The sequence below is a fragment of the Canis lupus genome, chromosome 11 (assembly GCF_048164855.1).
Source record: "Canis lupus baileyi chromosome 11, mCanLup2.hap1, whole genome shotgun sequence".
Taxonomy (NCBI): Eukaryota; Metazoa; Chordata; class Mammalia; order Carnivora; family Canidae; genus Canis; species Canis lupus.
In genome coordinates, this window is record NC_132848.1 from 61,104,395 (window position 1) to 61,125,895 (window position 21,501).

General features: G+C 37.0%; 1 pseudogene; it reads left to right on the forward strand.

Annotated features, from left to right (window-relative positions):
* LOC140600276 (cofilin-1-like) overlaps positions 1-21,501 on the forward strand; it is a 65,838-nt pseudogene that overhangs the window by 43,117 nt on the left and 1,220 nt on the right.

A 21,501-nucleotide genomic window follows, 5' to 3' on the forward strand; every position in this document is an offset into this window, starting at 1 on the left:
AGGCTCATCTTGGCTGATCCCTAATTTACAACATAAACAAAGGCCAATTTCAATAGGAATTAGGAATTCCTAATAGAAAGTTGGTAGAAAATATTTTTATTAATTTTTTAGCTTGATACTAAAGTCTAAAAAAATTCTTAAATGGGGAAAAAAAGCACTAATCATGAAGGAAAAGATCAAATTAATCAGACATCATTAAATTACAAACTTTTTTTATCAAAAGATACCAAATATTGAAAGACAAAACAGAATAGTAAAAGGTATTTACAATACATATATGTTTGACAAAGTATTCCTATCCAGAATATGTAAAATCTTCTACGAATAAGAAAATTACAGAAGATAGAGAAATGGGCAAAAGACCGAAAGGTAGCGCACAAAGGAATTCATACAAATGGCTAATAAGAAAATGAAGGAGTATTCAAAATGATTACTTATCAGAGAATGCAAATTAAAACTACAATGCTATGCAATTACATACCCATGAAAATGGCTAAAATCAAAAGGATTCGCAATATCAAGTATTAGCAAGAATGCTAAACAATAGGAACTCTCAAATGCTGCTGATGGTTACATGAATGTGTTCAACTTATAAAAATCTGTCAAGCTGTGCACTTAAGATTTGTGCAATCTAGCATATATATATATAGTAAGTTATATATATATATAGTTATATATAGTAAGTTATAGCATATATATATAGTAAGTTATACTAATTACAAAGGCTTATAATAATTCCTTATCAACTTGAGTGTTTTTATATAAATATTTCCCATCCCAAAGTACCATATATATTTCCATTGATTCCAAAGTTGTTTTGTGATTAAGATTTTTTTTCTCACAAAAGCCCTATATATTAATTATGACAATTTAAGATAGGATACTTGCCTGAATGGAAAATCTCACCTCACCACAAGATGTGTTGTGGGGATCTTTCATGTAACTTTATCAAATTGGCCTTCTTCTCACTTATTCAATTGTATGCAAACAGAAGTATAAATAACATGTAAATTCCTTGCTTGAGATAATAAACAAATTTTAAGATCATCTAAAAACTGATAAAGTCCTTAAGTCAGAAAACTTCAATACACCTCTGATGTAATTACATGAATTTCAAAATAGATTTAAAGCAATTAGGTTCTGCATAAACTTGATAAACTGCATTATAAATTATCAGAAATGATTATGAGGGAGCTAATTAACTTCATACAGTGTAGTATCTCAAAAATAAAAAGAAAATCACCTGAGTAAACTCCATCTTGTCAAAACAGAAATACTTATATGACAGAGTGTTGTGTCCAGCTCTAATAAATACCGAGAAGGGAAGGAAGAAGAGAGAACTGAGGAAGCCGAAGCTGACCTTATTGTCCTAAGGTTGGAACTGTGAAAGGAGAGAATATGTACAATTTAAATAAGTGGCATAGGGATGCCTGGGTGGCTCATTAGGTTGAGTATTCCTCTCCTGGTTTCAGCTCAGGTCATGATCTCATGGGTCGTGTGATGGAGCCCCTGGACTGGCTCTGCGCTCTGCAGGGGGTCTGCTTGAAGATTCTCTTCCTCTGCCCCTCCCTCACTCTGACATGCGCATGCACACATATATGCATTCTCTATCACTTGCTCGCTCTCTCTCTCCCTCAAATAAATAAATCTTAAAAAAAATGGTGTATAGACACATATACACACATTTAAACAAGAACTTAAATTCCGAAAATATATCACATTAATATAAAAATTATTAGAATACTCTAAACAGATAAATATGGAAATCATCCATTGAATAATTTTTAAATTCAGGAATATTCCTTTAATTTTATGAAACAAGATCAATGGAAAAAGTGCCCGATATTTCAAAGCAAATAGCTTCCGACTAAAACTTAGAAGTATCTATATACTCTATGAAGCATTATAACTGAGACTGACAAGAAATAGGTCCCTGAGAGCTCCTCAAGGGCAGGGGCCTGGGTCATTCATCCTCAGGACACACAGTAGCATAGGGCACACATTAGATGGCCCATTCGTGTTTACTGAAGGAGTAAAGGTGAGAGCATAAGAAAGCAACTGAAAAAGCCATGCAGGAAATGGGAAACTGCTTTCCACTGGGTAAGTTTAACTCCTTTCATTATTAAGCTAGAGTACTTCCATGACTCAGGTTGCCTCTCTAAGCCTGCTTTTAAGCACTGGAAATCAAGCCAAAACATCAAGTGCTGGCAAACCTATCACTCACTGGGTTAAGAGTAAATTTTTAAACATTTGTGAAATATTGATCTTTCCTTCAAATAACAGCATAGATAGAGCAGAATGAATACCCTTCCTCGTGGACAAATAGGTGCCTATTAAAAGATTATGTAGCATTTGACCAAGTTTTTTATTTTAAAAAATGTATAATATTAGAGTTAGAGGCTTGAAGTCTCCTATAACATTTAGGGCATCCAGCCCCCTTTCGTTATAGTGTATAAGATGTTCAAGTAAGAACCTTAACCGTGTGGAATAAAATAGGAGAAAACATCTGGCAGAAGCTAGTTCTCATGAAAATGCCTCAAATACCATTCAGTGATTTACTGCACTAATCCCATAAACTGATTTGGGATTAGCTTTTTGGAAGGTGAACAGGGTAGATTCATATCTTAGTTGAAAGCTTCAAGCTAAGATTCGGTTTGGACATACTCTGCTCTGTCATTCCTCTTCAGCGCAAGAACTGCTTGAACTTGGCTCAGTGAGAATCTAGAAGAGTTGCCTTGACTCCATGTCTCCTCTACTTGCTCTTGTCCTTAAACAGATGCCACCCTCCAGGAGACCCAGAGAGCTCTGGAGATGAAGTTAGACCATGTCAGTGGCCTAAATATTAGAAATATAATCTGCCAGATAATTAAAGTATGTGCTTCTTTTAATGATAATTTTTTCTTTTTTGATATACACTATTATTCTAGGAACTCCCAAATTTGAAGAATAGGAATCTTCCCAAATTTTCATAGTGCTATAAAATGGTGAACGTATAAATTTTATGTGTGGAAAATGCAGAGGCCAAGAAGAGGGTCTATAATATCATGATATGCAGGCTGTATGTTTTTGTGCACAGTTAGTTGTTCAGGAACACCAACTTGTACCTTTTGCCCTCAAATTTTCATTTTCTTGAGTCTGAAAGGTTCTTGGTTTTTAAGAACCCTCTATGGAAATGCAAAAATAGCATTTGAATATCAAACATACTTGTCAGTAAACTTCTAGATGAAATATCAGAATGTCGTAGAAATAGGACATAGTAGAAGCAGAATGTGTAGGTCAAGAACAAGGGAACCTAGAAGCAGAATGTGTAGGTCAAGAACAAGGGAACCTAACTCAGATTGGAGTTAGGGATAACTCGTTGTCTATATAAATTGGAAAATAAGGTCTAATATTTCTCTCCTGTACATGAACCTAATGTCATGTTTATGCCAATCCCAGTGAAAAGCTGGTCTCAAATATACTGATATTTGACAAGGAAATAACTCTCAAAACTGGACTCTTCCACTCTCATTCTGTCTAATCCTAATGACTGCTCCATAATTAAAAACAGCCTTATCTTACTACTTAACAGTACATAATAGTCCATAAGAGATTGATTCTTTATGCCCTATGAGAAAGAAACTTTAGCATAAAAACAATATTCCCAAAATAAGCATCACAAATAACTGGACACTTCTCAATATAAAATAAAATGAAATAAATTCAGGACTGGGATAGTGTTATGCCAGAGCAGAGTACACAGCTCAGAGCTTAGCTGAATGTGTGGGTCATTCCATTTATATTATAGCTTTACAATTAATATCTGAGGAAAGAAGATCCTTTGCATGAATTTTGGGGTAACCACATTCAGATATAAGAAATCATTTCTCCATTTTGTTTCAAAGTTTTTAAAGAGGACTTAAAGAGCACTTCTAAATATATGTTATCTGGTAGACTAGCAATATCTTCTCTTATGTAGTGTTGCAGTAAGAATATGGATGTGGGAAGCTATTATGGAGGTTGTAAACAATCCATAGGGGAAGCTATCAAATCATATTTCCATACTCTCCCATTATTTTTTGTAATGCAGTCAACCCTTTATTTTAGCCATTAGTCCTTCATTCCTCATTTTCAACTTATACTAAGAAACCACTTGAAGAAATATTTTTAACCTATTCTTTACTCTCTATCCTCAATATTTGGATATTCTGAATTAAAGTATGAAAGAAAACAAATCAGTACGTACACACTCACTTAGGCTACTGTCTCAGTAACCTCAGGAATCAAATAAAACATCAACTCTGCACTTTAGCATTCACGCTTTGTTCATCCATGCCACGCAAAATACTTTTAATAGAGAATTTTATTGGAAACAAAAAGGAACTAGAAGTATAGATGGGGCAAGAGGTCGAAGATGGAAACATGGAGAAGAAACCTACGACTTTTACCTGAGAAGCCCATAAAAGAAAAAAAAAAAAATAGGGAGCCACATGAAAAGTTTGTGGGGGAATTTTTTTTATTGGAGTTCAATTTCCCAACATATAGCATAACACCTAGTACTCATACCATCAAGTGCCCCCCTCAGTGCCCATCACCCAGTCACCCCTACCCCCCACCCACCTCCCTTTCTACCACCCCTTGTTCATTTTCCAGAGTTAGGAGTCTCTCATGTTCTGTCTCCCTGTCTGATTTTTCCCACTCATTTTCTCTCTTTTCCCCTTTATTCCCTTTCACTATATATATATATATATATATATATATATATATATATATATATATATATATATATATTTATGTTGGGATGAAGGAGTATACCAGATACCCAAGTATCTCTACATCTTAAATTAAAGTAAACTTCATTCATCTTGGATGAGGGGCTCATTTTGGAGCTCCTTCTCCTACTAAAACTAGTGACTTTTTGATATTTACAGTGTTTAATATTTGCTTAGGTTAAATATGTTCAACCCAAGTTAAATTATTTTCTATAATTATATTTTGATACATGGTAATTGATTCTCATATTATTATAAAGTATTTTTAGATTTTAAATAATCAAAAAGAAAAATAAATGTTCATATAAGTCTAGTAGGAATATTTTATGGTATGTAAATTCTGTGAATATGATAAATCTATCCACAGTTGGTATGGAGACTATTTACTTACTATAATATTTGATTACATAGAACAGAGGTCAGGGAACTAGGACTGATGGGCTAAATCCAGCCTCTAGCCTGTTTTGTATGACCTATATCTAAATAAGTTTTTAAATTCTTTTTTTTTTAAGTATTTAAATTCTTAAAAGGAAAGAAGAAAAGGTAGAAAAGAAAGATGAGCAGAAGGAGATAGAGAAGGAAGACGAGAAAACGGGAGGCAGAGACTCTGTGTTGCCCAAAAAGCCTTAAAATTTACTAAATAATGTCCTTTATGGAAAATGTTTTGTGACCCAAACCTAGACTATCACCTTCACCCAACAACCCAGAAGAAAAACAATAATTAACAACTATGAACATAATATATCCATTCAATGTTATGTCTACATAATACACACATCATCTATGTTCTCAAGACTTGCCTATACTGTTGTCTCCAGTCTCACCCTCTCATGTAAATTTGTCCATCTGATCACAAATTTGATCAGTGTTAGTGATCACTTCTGGAGCTCCCTACTAAGTCACCACGATTCACCCAATTGGGTCAGATGGGATTGCAGAATATGCCTAAAGCTGTATGTGCTTAGATCCAGTCACTCTGCCCAATGGCCTCATAGGAATATCTGGTTTCAATGACTTCAGCATGAGGCTTAAAACCATTTACTACAAGAGAACCTGCAATCAGCCCTCACCATTCCAAACCCTTTGTTTAGTGGTATATTAAGTCTCTGAATCTGTCATTGGAGTACTTCCATTCTCTGTAACCCTCTTAAAACCAGATAAATTCACTTTTAGCTACGAGTTTGTGAGGTAGAAGTGTCATCCAATAGCTGGGCAGGTTAATCCCAGAGATCTAATTGCTACGGGTGGCAAGAGAATGTTCCAGTATTTAGTTGTTTTATTGAAAATGGCCCTTTGAATTCTAGAGAGATCATTAATATATTACATTAAATTGTGAGCTTATATTCCCTTTTCTTTCACTGAAGCACACCTTAAAGTAATTATATCTTTCATTCTGGGACCCAAGATTCAAATCCACTTCATTTCACCACTATGTATTATCCCTGACAGTCAGTTAACAGAGTCAGTCCAGATTCAAGAGAATACAGAGATACTTGGGACTAAAAGTCCATTATATTACTGTGTTGACCACATTTTTCCTAAAGCCTAGAATACTAGAACATTGGCCCAAAGTGAAAGTTTAAACATACTAATCTGGAGAAATTTGCAGATCTGTAGTTGCTAGTGACTATTGGGACTTGCAAGCTCTACCAGTGATTCATTTGTGGTGTCAAATATACCATGTTTTAAGACATTTTAGATATCTATCCACACTTAGCATAGTGAAGATAACCTTCTCCAAAATTTTTTAAATTGATCTTCATTCATCTAAGAATTGAACATAATGTTGAGTTGTGAAGATACTTGGTTGGAAATATATATTTATCTCTGATCCTTTAAACATAATATTTTACACATCTACTAGTTTATCAAATTTTCTCACATTGAATTTTCTGACAAGTAATATATTCAACATGTTGTTATGTATCTTCTATATACAAGGCACTTTTATAGACATGCAAGGATTCCAAATGTGAACAAGACAGTGCACTGTTATTAGATTTATAATGTAAGAGGCAAAATTATAAATGTACACAATATATGCAATAGAAAAATCAAAACTAGCAGCTTAAAGATGATTATAAAATACTGTAATGGGTCTGAAAATAAGTCAGATTCTGAGTAGGTAAAGAATAGGAAATCCTTCATAGAAATGTATTATCTGTGCTAAGGCCTGAAAGGTTGGTAATATATAGTAACAGAACTGAGCAGAAACAAATCTTAAACCAAGAAAAAATGAGTAAAGTTGAATTAGCAAAAAGCATCTTTGGGAAAGTGTACCAGACTACAAGATAGGAAATGTTATATAAGGAAAAGAGAAATCAAATGTAATGTGAAGACCTGGATGATTTCCTTAGCAGTTTAGAAATTATTCAGTGGCCAATAGGAAATCACCAGTTTCCTTAGAAATTAAGATCTTATTTATTCAAAATATTTGCTAGGTTCTTCTTCTATATCAGGACAGATACAGCTTATGAACTTAAGAATCTTGTAGTCTAATGGAGGGATAGAAAAACAAATACAATGGAAGGTGACATGATTTGTTATAAAGACTGGCAGAAACTTTCTCTAGTAAAACTAATTTGAAAACAGCTAAAGAATTATGGAGAGATAAAAGACCAAGAGGCTACAACAATGAAAAGCAGTGAGTAGCAGTAATTCTAGATTTGAAGTTTAGCATAACCACTTACTACCTATGGAACCTTGAATAACTTGCTTGACCTTTGTCAAGTTGAGTTGCTACAACTACAAGAGGAGTTACTATTGCCTATCTCCTAGGGAGAACATTAAATAACATTATGAACATTAAATAAGATAATGTATGAAAAATACTTGGCATCAAGTAGATAATCGACAGTAGTAGCAATTATTACAGCATCCCAGGTAAAAGGTAATTAAAGCTGCCATAGAGAATTGGCAATGCAAACATAAAGGAAGGAAGGTGTACTGCAAAAGCACGATCTATAACAGTGGATTTCAAACTATTGTGCCTATTTTAAACAGCACGCTTCCTTGTCTCATTCAAAGTGATTCTGATTCAGTGGGGGTGGGGGGGAAGATGATAGAGATGATCCAAGTGATTCTTGGCTTACAGTCAGATTTTGAGAAACACTATCTTATAGGATTTGGTCATTGGCTGGATGTAGGGAAAAAAAGAAAAAATTCTATGGTGTTCAAAGTAGGTGTTATTAACCCAAGAATGGTGAATCTTCAACACGCCAATGGACAGAATTCAGAGTTTTTGTATGTAGGCGTGCATGAATGTTTGCTAAGAAGAAAATCCATAGCCTTCGTCAGATATCCAAAAAAGACTTCTCTTCTAAAAGAAGTCTTTAGCTTCTCTCTCTCTTTAGCTTCATGATTTAGAGATTGTGGGTACAACAGGAATAAATGTTTAGCAACAGAAATGGAAAAGTCAAAACAATTCATACAATCTAGGATACACGGTGTTAGCGATTGTTTATGTGACCAGTAATTAGGTAAAAAGTTTGTTCTAGAAGGCATATTTAGGAGCGTCTGTGGAAGGAGGAAGAGGAAAACCATAGGAATGGGGGGAAATCTTCAAAAGGAAAAATGAAAGGAGAAAACAGAAGGTAGCCAGACCTAAGAGTTTGGATAATGACTACATAGAGTAGATAAAGAGTGAACGGCCCTGGAGGAGCCCTGGACTCAATCAGGAAAGCCAGGGAACTGAAAGTTTCAAAAAGGAAGAAAAGATCGACAGCATTCAATAGCACAGAGATCAGACAGTGAAATCCAAGAGAAAGGTCTTAGTTGCTGATTTGGTCATCAACAACATCAGAAGCACGGTTTCCTGGGAAGACATGGGTTTAGGTTGCAAAGAGTTAATGAAAGACCAAGTGAATATTAATTAAAATACTTGTTCTAAGTTCATAAATTATATTTTCTCTGAAGAAAACAGGACTTCAATTAAAGGCCTCTTTGAATTTTCACCCCACTGAAATTCTATTTAAATTGCGAACTCTAGCAGCAAAAGAACGACAATCTGGGGCAAGGTAAGACCACTCAGGTGCAGCCTTAGGCTTAATACTTAAGAGTTTCCATTTGCAAATGAGAACTATCCCCAGTAGCCATAGATTCTGATTCAAAAGCCAATTACTTCCGCATGCCTCCGTCCCCTACTTGGTCTGATTTGTGGTGAAGGCTAACCACAGAGGGAAAACGTCAAATAAAATGTTCACTGTCTCCATAAAATACCCTCACACTACAAGAGGATAATCCTGCTTCTTTGAACTAGCTAAAAACTGACCTTCCCTCGCTCAAACCGCCTGTAAGAGTCCCAGGACAGGTTGTTCTGACATTCTTTTAACATCATCTCATCATCACAGCCAAAACTAATCACAAGAATATTACCCGTTGACAGGTGCATTTATTCTGTCAATTAAATCAGATGGTTAAATCGAAATGTGCCCCAAATCTCTCTTGTTTGCATTATCCATATTGGCGTTTCTTGGCTGTGGTTCCTTGCTGGCTGGAAGTCGTCCAGCCCCCGCAGAGTCACTTTGCAATATTGTGCCAGCAAGTTTCCATGCTCTGCAGCAGCCACTCCGGCGAGGCCAGAACAGCACTACAGGACTGACCTGGAATGTTACATTGCTTCACTAAGATTTATTAAAAAATGGAAGGAGGGAGACTTAGATCAATGTTTTTGGAATGGAAGAGGATATATCACCTCACGGCTAAGCGCAGGTGACACATGGGCAATGAAGCGAAGATGCTAAAGACAGGCAGTGAAGAAGGTTCAAGGAAGGATAAAACCAGCCGTATGCCTCCAGCTTTCTGCACTCTTTCTCAAACTCCCCTTCACCAAAATGTCCAAGAAATGCAGAGTCTTAAACACTGCACTGACTCCTCCTGATTGGAAGACCATTGCCCCAAGAAGATATGCAAATTACCCAGAACCGGTAATAGAACCTGAATTCTGCAGCAAAGCCCATTCCCATGTTCCTCAAACAGAGAGTAAGCTTACACATTCTGGCCACAACAACTAATCATGATGAGGCACGTTAAGGACAGGTCTAGGATTCTAGTCCCTGATGTACAGTTGAAGCGCCAGAACAGTTTGGCTCCCATTTCAAAATCTCTTGCTTTTTTCAGCCAATATCTCTACCTAAGCATAGCTATAAAGATGCCTCCTTTTTTGTAAGATGCATTTGAAAAGCAAATAGTTCTGCTTTGGAGAGTATGAATAGAAAACACAAAAATGAAATGGAGAGGTAATGAGTGAAAAAAAATCTAGAGTGTGAACAAAAGTTGACATGTTAGATTATAATGGTGGCGCCACTGGAGAATGTCACGTCCTCTAAAGGTATGTTTGGACATAACTGCAAATTTCATTCTGTGTATTATCCACCTAAAAGGTCCTAGTGGACTCTTGGAAACATTTCAGACTGTCAAATAAACATATATGTACACTACTATTTTTAAAGCTCAGTATCGCAGTATCTCACCTAAATATCAAAAGGTTCTCAATATCTGTGAACTGTATTTAGCTTTTATGTCTGTTTACATTACCTACCCAAAGAGCTTAAAATAGAGTCAGTGACTTTTTTTTTTTGGTCAAACTTTTCACCTTCAAAGTATATGGCATGAGATCTTAGCTACTCAAGTCTCACTGACTCTAATGGTTCAGTCCCCCAGATACCACTTAAAGACTTTAGATGTAGGATTTATCTTTGAGGACAATTACAGTCGATCAGGTAAATATCTATTCTGGCCAGTTTGTAAGACAGGTATTCAATCCACTTGAGAGAAGCTGTTTTAGCCTATTTTGTAAATGTTTATTTGAGCACTTCTAAAAAAATGCATATTCTATACCCAAGAGAATTATTTGATCTCCAGCTTAGCTAATTAGCATTGAGGACATGAATCACACGTAAGAAAAACATATATTAAGATTGTCAGAGAAAAAAAGTAACCACCAAATGTGGGCACTAACCAGTTTGGAAGATTTATCAGCCAGGAGCTCTGGAAGATCATGGCCAGTTCAGCAAGACTGAGTTGTTCCTACTGAGAAAGGGGAATGGAATATGATCAGATACAGAGCGAGGCTTAGTCTGCATTTTAAGTAATTATTTCTCAAGGACTCAGTCAATAATTAAATAGGATCTCATTCCTAAAGCCTAGTACTTAATTTTTTATCTGAAAGTGATGGTAAAATTCCTCTCAGATGTTCCATAACATCTAAAAGAGTCATGCCTAAAGATGGGAGTTCCCATATCAAGAAGGTACAACTTATTATAGGCTTTCTGTGTTCCAGGTATTGTATGAAGTGCTTTGCATATATTATTTAGTTTTGCCACAAGTCTGTAAGTATGATTTATCATACCCATTTAAATGTTAGGAAACTGAGACTCAGTAACTTGACCATAGCTTGAAGTAAACTAGCCAGGGTGCAAGTTCAAGTCCTTCTGACCCCAAAGCCTGAACCCTGAATTTTTCTTTACATTCTACAATGTCCTTGACCATGCTTGGTGTATCTAGATAGGAAGATTATTAATTTTATTGTAAGTTGCTCAAAATATCATATCTTATTAAGTTGCAGAAAGATACAGTCCCCTTGCATGAGGAAATGACTCCTCTGAATTCAAGAATTCAAACTAACTCATTAGAGAAGAAGAGGGAGGAGAGATGGAAGAAAAGAAACCAATGTTATGTAAACAGACACTCTTAAACTTAGCCACAGTTTTGATTTTGATCATTTTGTAGAAAACCGAGACCTACCTAATTCTTTTTGCTATTAGAACTTTAACTTTCAGTATGTATCACACATTCAAATGAAAAAAAATGGCTGGGCATGATTTCAAACTGATTAACAATTCAGATTCTAACAAATAGTTTAATTTCCCACAAGGTTACTGGTTACTAATTTGGGGTATTCTATTGACACGTATGTCTTACTTTATCCTACCACACTTTAATCTTTCCATACATACATTGTAATAGATCTAATAAACAGTATGTAAATAGCATATCCATTAGTTGATGAAAATTTAAAAATCTCACAGTTCTCAATCTTTTGAAAGCCAACCAAAGCTACCTATTGAAGGCATCTTCTTGTCCTAGGTTCCCAATCCTGGGTACCATGCTGTGACTATGTTCTACTAAAGTGGATTCTAGCACCTCCGGATCTAGCTGTAATACAATTCTCAAGAGCATTTCACTTCTGCCCTTTCCAGGGCTCACTCTTGGTGGAAACATTTTCAGTTCCTCAAGGCTGGCCCCATTATTTTGCAGCAGTCCTTAGTTTGAAAAGAAAAAATTTCAATTCCATTCTCCCTGATATATACATATTTATATACATATGTAACCTTCTCCAGTGTGAGAGGCTGGAGCCACTAACCTATTTTTTTTTTAAGTACTCACAAATAAAACTTGCCTGAAATTCACTCAAATGGCGGTGCTATGAACCTATCAGTATGGTCTCATTGTCAGTCAACACCATTGAATGCTCTTCCAATCCTATACATCTAAATCTTCTCTACAGTTTCAAGTGAATTTCAATTCCTACTTTTCTATTAGTCTCCCTTATAGAGACCTCCCATGATGCCTTCTTTAGGTAAATGATCTCTGGTACCTCTGCTTTTTCTAACCAGACATGGCCATCTCTGTATATATCATGTTTTGATAAACACTGGGTGCAATTCAAAGTCTGGAACTGTTGTTTTCATTGTTTGCATGTCTCCCCAAAATACAAATCTCTCCATGATGATCATACACTAAGAGAACAGACTTTGTTTTATATTTCTTTCTTTTGCTCTAATTCAGTATCTTAAGGGAAAAAAAAGTCTATTTAAGTCCTTAAAAATTTACCAAATATGTTCCTAACATGTTGTGAATACAGTAATGACACAAAATTGTTGTGGAATTCAAATAGAATCATATCACTTTTGGTGACTTCAGTTTTTAAGATTCAACTTCTTAAGAAATCTCTTCCATCTTCTGACTATTGGCCAAGAGGGGAGAAAATTTGTTGAAACCAGTAACTTCACATTTGAGTAACTCATTTATGTAGGTGTTCACACTACCACAATCCTTGAAGACCACTGCATCCCTAGCAGTTAAGCTGTCCCTAAAAAAGCTGTAGAAATGCAAGACTGGACCACTTGAGATGGGCTTCTCTGCTTTGGCCCTGGTTTATCCAATATTAGTTTTTAATGTGGTGACAATAGACATTGGAAGCTGGTTTAAGTGAGTATATGGAAAACCCTTACCAGTGATTCCTACTTGTTTGAGAGGGTTATCACTCCCCCTAAGAATCTGATGAAAGTATTGGCTTAAAAATGCAATAGCAACCACTAAAATTCTACAAATTTGGCCCATGCTTGAATCAGCTTAACATAAACCCACTCAACTTAGACTTGACTTTTATTCTTAAAGTCAACTAGGTGTCACATCAATGTCAAGGAACATGAAATACAAAAGAAGCCCCTGGAAAATGGCCAGATTTTTAGGATTCCATGCCATATGAGTCTTTTTCTTTGGGTTGAGCCTTGTTACCATTAATTAGTGACTTCACTTGGGAGTAAATGGGTATCAACCATCTGACTTCCATTTGTCAAGAGATTTCTGATTAAAAAAAAAAATGAATGCATGGTAAATTCTGGACTACCTGTGCTCCCCAAGGGTTTGGCATATGACTAAGCAAATACACTAGCCCAACGGATCCACCTTTCTAAATGAATGGGCTTGGCTCCAGAAAACACAAATCTTATAAGGTTGCCTGGACTGCCAGCTGCCTCAATTTTAGCACAACGATTTAATGTATTTTAAATAAATGTAACATAAGGAAAAAATGCTTTGTACAAATTGGTCATCTGTTGTTTTTCTGGCTGGCACCATGATTTATGTAATATATCAGTAGAACGACATCTCTCTATCTGTCTCTTGGATAACAAAGTACATATGCAAGTTTCTTTATAGTGCTTTAACCCCCTGATGACTAGGAAGGTCCTACTGAGAATTTATTTCTTATATAGCATCTACATAAGTTAAAGATGCTATCAAATGATTCGAATATCTTAAATTTTGTCCATTCTACTCTCTTTATCCTGGATACCATCATATTCCTCACACTCAAGGTTGCAGCATTGTTTTTCTCATTGTGTGCAAAAGTCAGCACTCAAGATTTGGGTGATATCCATCTCTACTCAAACTAGTATCAAGTAAATTGTCACAATATCCCAAATTAGTCTTTATTGATTTAGTGCTAATTATAAAGGCCACATGTGTATATTTACTTTCTATTCCTTCTTTTCTCCTCAAGTAAAAAATAGAAATAATATATTCCTCCAGTTTAGTGAAGCATAATGCAATTCTTGTTTTTGGTAGAGTACCAACACCAGGGATGACATCAGCACAAATCACTGGAGCATGAAATAGAACAATTTTTTTAACCTATTTTGGATCACACACAGATATTGTGAAAATCTTATGAAAACTTGGAGCCTTCTCCCCAGAGCAATGTATATTTGCTCTTACATAAAATTTTGCATACAATTTCAAGAGGTTCACAAGCCAGAAGAACATAACAATATGATTTTGTATGTCTTTCAAAGATAAAGCATTGTTTTAGCTCTCTAATTAATCCCACAGGAATAACATGGTGGATTTGTGTTGTAGCTTGCTTGTACCAATTGTTTCTGGGCTAGTTAGCTTTTTTTGGAGCTAATGAGGAAGGGGGTCACAGGTTCAATTCATTTAGGGGTCATTTGGTTGTCATACAAAGAAAAGGCCTTTGCCATATTGCTGGCCCACCATCTTGCAAATTTATGCATTTTTCTCACCAATGAGAGAATGGATGGCTAAGAACAAATCACCATTTCTCTTGGAAGGAAAATTCACAAGTGCTTTTCCTTGCTTTGAAAATATAAATAATTATATAATTATTGAAAGCAGCAATGTGTTATAGAAGGAGAATGAGGGTCAAGAGCCTGGAACCAAAGTCTGCCATAAACTAGCTAACTGTATGATTTTCAGCAAGTTATTTGGCTTCTCTACATCTGTTTTCTGATTAATAAGAAGATAGGACTACATAATTAGATATATTCCAACTCAAAAACTCTAATACTAAGGATCGCTGTATATGAAGGAGTAAGAACTATGTATAGTAGCAAAAATGAAAGTACATACAAATGGGGAATCCCTGACAATATTCAAATGATTCCACAGTAATATGAAGTTCCCTGATTGAAGCATTCTTATCACCATCATTGATTATAGGAAAACTTAAATCACAACAAATGTGACATACTAATTTACTTTTAAGTTAACCTAAATGGATTTATGTTTATATATATATATATATAATGTATATACATATATATGTATAGTATATATTTTGTATTGAAGTCCATGCTCCTAGCTCCTAAGAAAATATACATGCGCCAGTAAGTTAACAAAAGGGAATATAATTTTTTAAATATCTCAAACCTTGTTGGCTCAGTAGAAAGGGGCAGGAAGAGATCCTAAAAGGAACCCATCTCTGCTGTAAGTCGGAAAAAAATCAGACAGTTTCTTTGTATAGGCTGATGAAGCAAAGTACAAATTAAAGCATTTAATTACTAAACTTGCACTGTTCATGGTAAAAACACTACCTATCTTTAAAACCTCTCTGTATTTCTTTTTTTAGATGTGACACACACACACACACACACACACACACAACACACACACAATGGATAAACACTGTTAAGTCATGTTTCATGGTTTTGGTGTTCTTGTTTTTTCTTTTTTTGCCACACCAAAAAATGCATCTATTTTAATTTGTTTTATAGTCTGCTAATTTGGCTACGGAGCTAATGCCCATTTAAGGGAATATGGTGTGGGACGACTCTGTAGCAATATTAAGTGAGAAAGCCATATGTTTCTTAGCCCCACCATACTGTCTGTGACTGCCCTCACCCCTTGTGGGTTACCTTTTTCATCAGATAGGCCTGCAGTGGGCAGGATGCCTTTTTTACAGGTGTTTGGTGGAGCTCACACACAAAATAATGATTTCTAAGGGGAGAGAGGTGTGTAAAACATCCAGAAATAGCAACTTGTTTTCACTTAAGATGCAATCCACAGAGGTCTGCTTCAGACTCTTAATTTATGGTATTATCTGTATGTATCATAAGTGACTGCCTGCCCCTAGATAGCTGACACAGTGCCCAGAATATTCAGAGCTGTTTTCGATCATAGAAAAGTATTCGAAGCAAAGTTACTACGCCACTAGGTTCAGTGACCAAAACTGAAAATACATTTCATCAAACAAAGTATTCCAGGTTAAACTCCAAGGATACACTCACCTGTGAGGGGATTAAAAAGTACTAAATCATTAAATATGTCCACAATAGAAAACCTCTTTTTATAAATTATCATTATAGTCCCCTGTAATTTGCTATTTTGGGGTACCACTGAAATAGAGCAGCAAAGGGCAGAGATGTACAATAAAGTCAAGAGGGCCCTCAACTAAGCAGAAGGTTAAACACGGGCCCTGACAGCTCCCATCATCTGAAATTATATTTTTGTAGTTTCCCTGAGCTCAAGAGAATTCTCTTCTACTGACTCATTTGCTGCCCAAATTAAAGTGTAGGTGCACACAGCCTCAAAGAGGAAATCAAACAAGAGAGAGGGTATAAAAACAATACAACTGAAGAAGCATGAGGTTTATATTTTTATGCTAATGTGCTGGTAAGAAAAGGGCTCCATTTGGGGAGCAATAAAGAAAGGGTGGGGGGGAGGCTGTGAGCAGATCTCAGTAAAAAACACAGAGGCTTTCTATGCAGATGGGGGATTTAAAAGAAGTAAAATGATAACCACATAGTCAAGAGACTAGAAAAGAGACCTTGATGTTTGATAGTTGTAATAACCTGCAGAGTGCTCTAATGGCTCGGGGATCAGGTGCAGAGCTCCAGCAATAACGAGAGCTGAATAATTATCTCGGCCGTATCTGTATCACCAAAGTCCCAGTGTATGAGCTATATAAGGAGGCTTCTGCTGCCTCTCCAAGATTTCCTGAAATGTTAAATCACTGATTTGGGAGCACTTCCAGCATTAGTACTGCCCAGTTAGAAAGAAATAAAGCCCAGAATTCTCCTGTGGCAGTTCTAATGTCTTTGTTAATTATGAATTATGGGTAAACATGCAGACTCACAGAGGTCACGGCTGTCAGCAACAATAGTTTTCAAGAAGGATTTTTACGAGGGTCTTTTTCACTCCACCATAATGTCCATTTTATATACATAAACAGAGCCAGGCATACAAAAAATGGTGTTTGCTTTTTAGGGGAGCTGTATTTTTTTTCTCTTTTTTTCCTTCTCTTCCCCCTCCCCTTGTGTGGAGGCATGTAGCCACAGCCAAAGCAAAGCGGTTCCTAACTAGAGTTCTCCTCTGTGACTGACAACAGCTGCACCATTCCAAGGACTAGACAGAAAGTGTCGCTGGGGCTGAGGCTGGGTTAATGATCAGACACTGAAAACCACCTCTTTCTTGTTAATCGAGTAAGCGGGCAGTTGGGTAACCCATCAGCAGTGGTCACCTTTCACATACAATGGAGAAACAAAAGCTGCATACAGTATGCTTGATTAACCTCACTTAAATGGCAATGCTAATCTCAAATCTATCCCAAGAGTGTATATAAACAGGATTAAAATTATATTATGTGTGGATCCAGCCCAACAAAAGCAACTGGCACAAAATCATTTTAATTAGGTGGTAGCGGCTGTAACTCATTCAACTTTGGCATTAATTCTTTGTATCCCATCAAAGAACTTATGGGTCTTCCTGTAAGACAGTGTGAATGTGGAAGAAAGGAGATGCCTGGTGGGTAATAGTCACTCTCCTGCCTCAGCTTCACATGTGATGCGTTGACATAGAGACAGTAGCGTAGACAGTACAACCAGAACAATATTTGATTAAAATATTTGGAAAATCCGTGACAATCTTGGTACATAACTTTCTCAAGGTAGACAACATCTAGAAAAATGTGTTGGCAGATTTTACCAGGCTGACCTTCAAATGTCCAAAATTGGTCATATTACTATTCCCTTTGGAGACTATTTTCTTTGCACAGAGCAAAGAGAGAACTACATTAACCTCTGGATGTAGGAGAACCAGATCTCAGGGCCAGGCCCCCTCATTTCTCCTTCTGGCCTTTCCTCTCCTGGTCTATGGAAATGACATTTTCTCATCATGGAGCCTAGAAGGCCTCTCCAGGTTCTAGCTCAGAACAGACATCACAGGGCAACCTCCCACTGACCTTTCTTGAGGAAGGTCCTTTGTTGACTTGAACTGACTCTTAAGATAAAGGCCAAGCAAGGTTAATCACACCCCAGATCATATAAGAGAAGATGCATTACAATGCATTACGAAACTTTCTCTTCAGTTTTACAGGGAACACAGAAATGACATGGAAGCACAAAGCCCAGAGAGCATCAGCTAACTCCAATTTCTAGAAGGTGATTCTGTCCTTCTAGACATGTGCTTCCCAACAATGCAAGTCTCGCTGTACATCTCTGAATTATGTGCAAGCCCTTGCGCTTTAAAAGTCATCCTGTTTTCAAATCTGTTTCTTAGGAGAAACAGTAGCTAAGAGTGGGTTGATCTTTCTCAACCAATTCAAAAGGGAACATAAAGAAGAGTCTTACAGGTAGCCTGGGTGGTTCAGTTGGTTGGGTGACTGCCTTCGGCTTGGGTCATGTCTCAGGGTCCTGGGACTGAGTCCTGCATTGGGCTCTCTGCTTGGCAGGGAGTCTTCTTCTACCTCTGCCTCTCCCCGCTGCTCATGCATGCTCTCTCTCTCCCTCTCAAATAAAATCTTAAAAAAAGAAGAGTCCTACAGATGTGGTTTCCAGGACTAAGCTCCCCCTACCCCAACATTCCCAAGGCCTAGATGAGCCCCACGTTTCTCTCTGCCCTGCTAGAGAAAGCACAGCTATTGGTATGGCACATTTCTCTTATTAAGAGCTCATAAGAAATTTAGGAAACTAGTACGTATTAAATATTTACTATCTACCTTGGAACAGGCACTGCTTTCCTATGCACCTCTAGCACAAGACTCCCCAACCCTCAGAAGTTCAGACATAGTACCACTACCCAGGGCCTACCCCCACCCCACCCCTACCCTGGGATACTCATGTCACTTGTTATATGCATTTATTATTATTATTATTATTATTATTATTATTATTATTATTAACCTGACTATATAAAGTGAATTAACCAACCAGGGTGAAAAAAAAAAAAAAAAGGAATCTGTCACTGGCTTTAACTGAAAACTCCTAAAATATAGATATGTAGTTCTCTAACTTTTGAGGATAATGACTTGTAGAAAATCTGACCATAAATATCTTCAACTTCTGAGGGCACTTGGTAAAAAACTGGATTATTCTGAATGAAGATGTGGGAAGAAAGAGAAAAGTGAATTCAATGTGCCAATCTAGTGAAAGTTAAGGCAAATTCTGAGTGAGGTGGGAAAAATGTGGGTTGGCTTCCCTCGAAAAACTGCATGGACAGTAAAGAAGGTAGTAATGAGAGAAAAATCCAGCATAGCAGATAAAACGAGCTTCTTTGCTAGTTGATTTTTGGTTAGGGAAAAGGAGAGAAATTGTTTTATGGAGTCAATAAACCAATTCTTATTTCATAATTTCTTAAATCTGTTTGGAGTAAAAAACCAAACCGTGTCTCCTAGGGGCAGAATAATTTTCACAGTGTGTTAAAAATAAATCTTGCTATATTTAAAATTTTTTTTAAGTTTTAAACAAAGTCAGCTTATGTGCCAGATTACCAGAATTCAGAAAAGCTCAGGAGTCAGGAGGAAAAAAGTAGGGCTGATCTGGAGTTTGGCCATGGCTATCGTGAGAGAGGCGATTTGATCCACTCAAATGTCTCCTTAAATCAAGCTTCTATTTTCTCTCTACTCTCATTTTCACTTTTGCCTTTTAATGTTGCTTGAATCTATTCCAAGTGTCCTTCGCCATGGCAACACCTGCAGGTGAAGGCCCTGCTCCTTGCTGCCAGCCTCGCCAGTGATGAAGAGGCAACTAATCACTGCACAAGGAGAGGAGTGCAATCTCCAAGACACCCATGAACAATTTGAGTGTGAGGGTGTCCCTGAAGCACCCTCTTCTCACAGGTGTTTAACCTGTGTAGCCATATACCAGGAAAAGGGAAAGTAAACAAAGACTCTTTCCCTGGTGTGTGCATTTTATCATCGCCCAAAAGTGATGCCTTCTCCAAATGTGTATTAACCGTCTCAAGGTGTCTGTTCTTTCAGCAGCATGTTTAGGGTCCCCAGAGTGGAGAAGGAGCGCTCTCTCTCTTATTTCCCTTCCTCTCTCAGACCTCTGAGTCCATGAGGCAGTGAGGCCAGCCCTAATACTGTCCCTTAGATGACAAGTTGTAATGGCCAGGACCAAGGTGCATGACATCCCTGCCTCCTGGGCCTCTGCCAGTCATTCCCCATTTCTGAAAAGACTCTTACTCAGAGATGTTTTCAGTCAAATCACCTAGGTTTCTTATTCCTGCCATCAGCAAAAACAGAATGTTATCCAATTCTGTTGGATCACAGCCTTTCAATTCAAGCTCTTAGAGCACCTCATGAACCTTGTGTAGGTGCCAGGTACTGCCTTTCTTCCCCTTATTCCAAGGGACAAACAGGCACACAAAAGTCAAGACTGACTCAGTGTCTGCATCCAATGACTCAACCCCAAGGCTAGCAAGAGCTCTGAAGAGCTGATGGTTCCAACTACCCACTTACCCAGCCTGTCTTTGTTAGTGATTATTTCTACAAAGCTTTATACACCTTGGCAGGTCAAGGAGACTACATGTAGCTACGCAGTATCATTACCTGTTGAGACTTATTGCAAAGTGTTCAGTGTGATTTAAATTCTATGTAAATTTCCTATTTCTTTCTATTTACAGTGTTGACATATTATTCTCTAAAATTTGCAATAGATGGGGCTGACACTGACCCAACTGGGTAGTAAGATAATTGTAGGACTTGAGCTTTATGTGAGGCCTTCAAATCTAAACTCATGTAGAAAACCACACTACCTGTTCTACTCTCAAGAAGTCCCTTCTCTGACCATAGCTGTCGGTAATATTACATTCATTCCTCCATCAAATGTCAAACCAAAACTTTTCAGAGGGACTTTTGCTTTGGAAGCTTCTGAGGTGAAAGGTCAGGAAGTTAGTTGCTGGCAACCAGCAGTCATAAATCTCACGAATCATCTTGATGGTCCAAAGAATGTCCCCAGTGGTGATAGACTCCTCGCCACTGTATCTTCACTGCCCATGAAACCAGTTTGACTACCTTCTCCCAGGTTTCTTAAGCAGTACATTCCCTTTGAGGTGGTGGTTACAGGACCTCCTTCATTAGGTTGTTACAAATGTCCAATGGATTAATACACTGCTTAAAAAAGTTGCTGGCCCATAGTGATCTTTTAATAAGTGTTATTACGTAGGAGAAAGAGGAATTAGGGAGGAAAAGAGAAGACAAAGCATCTCAGATTAAGATTAAATTACTCACTGGAAGACACACTAGCTAGTAGTATAGCCAGGACTATAAAGTTTCCAAACCTCTCATACACAGTATGACCACTACGATATGAGGCAAGTGCCCAAATGAATTATTAAAACAGCTACATAGGAGATAAAGATATATACACATCCCATGTTAAGGACAATTTCAATTTTGAATTTAAAGTTTTAGTTTCATCAGTCAGATCCCAGCAGCAGCTGTGGTGTC